We start from the raw sequence: 1,596 nt of genomic DNA on the forward strand, positions 1-1,596 counted from the left end.
AAGAGAGAGAGAAAGAGAGAGAGAGAGAGAGAGAGAGAGAGAGAGAGAGAGAGAGAGCGAGAGAGAGACAGACAGACAGAGGAGCGGTGGACTGTTTGTAAACTGCGGACAGATAATTCCCTGTCCTGAAGTCTGTGATACGGTTCTCTTTCTTAGTTGAATTCAGTTAAATTCCATTACCGAAGAACGTGGAAAAAAGATGTATGAAGATTACATTGCTTCGCAGAGGAGATCTTATTAAATCAAAATATGTCCATTCCTTTCACCAGTTTATTTTCAGGACAAGGTGAACCCATCTATGAATCGCTTTATTTTTCTAAAGAATTTGTTTTGTTTCCATTACAGCGCTTATATATCCCTAACATGTTGCTTTCAGATTTAACAACACTAAATGCATATGAACATTTTTGCGTACGAATTACATGTCTAATGTTAAGGAATCTAAGTTGTTCAACCCACTACTAGTACATATGAGAAAGAAGAAGAGAGAAAACAGGGAGAGAGAGATACACCATATGTCATTTTAGTATTAGCATGCAGAGCGTACATAATGATGTAATATTACTGACATTTCCATATTGATGTTATCATATAGAGAGCTGGAAAAAGAAGAATATATGGCAGTGTGATATACATCATCATGCTTATAAAAGGAAAACATGACGTTATAAATACTATCCATATAATTACTCATTGTTCTTTACAATATAAACTCGTTATTCAATCAATCTATAATCGTAATCGTATGTACACATTCCAGGCAGTACATTTTGTCCTTGCTGTCATTTGCATTTTCATACCACTTCCTTTGACTACAAAGTAAACACTTATCCAGAAACGTACACAATTATATCGGTAAAAAAAATATATACCCGAGAATAATTGATGAATTCGATTCGGTCGGAGATGTACGTTGCATCGAGGTTTTTTCATTTTAATTTCTTTTCTTTTGTATATTTCCGTATTTATTCATCGAAGACTTCATTCTTAAAACAATGCTGGATTCTTACTTGAGGATTCTAATGTTTACATTACATTAATTTTGTATTTTATATATTTCTTTTGTCGTTAAAACAAAAACCGAGTACAATTCTGCAATTTCAATATTGGTTTCTTGCAATGCCTATTGTGTATTTTCTGTTCTTCTTTCATCCGCTTTGTTTTTTCCTATTACTGTTTTTCTGAAGTATGCGGTAGCAATGGGGTGCTTTTACTTACATGTTTGTGTATATTTTCCCCTCAGAGCAGAAGGAGAACATAAACTCATTTTATACAAATTAATTTCGAATCCGATATAGAATTCGACAAGCCGCTCAAACGTAGTAAAAATCTCCAAAACAATAGATCTTTTCACGGAAAAAAAATGCAAAAAAAGTAATACAATCTTTTTACAGACACACACAAATATACACACATATACACACACACACACACGCACACACACATACACATACACAAAAACACACACACAAATGTATACATCTGTATAGATCTGTATACATACAAGTAATTATGTATATGTGTGCATTTTACGTCTAAGGTACTATAGAATAAAAAAGAGCCCCACAATGTATACATGTATATATATATATATAT

The sequence above is a fragment of the Octopus bimaculoides genome, chromosome 9 (assembly GCF_001194135.2).
Source record: "Octopus bimaculoides isolate UCB-OBI-ISO-001 chromosome 9, ASM119413v2, whole genome shotgun sequence".
Lineage (NCBI taxonomy): Eukaryota > Metazoa > Mollusca > Cephalopoda > Octopoda > Octopodidae > Octopus > Octopus bimaculoides.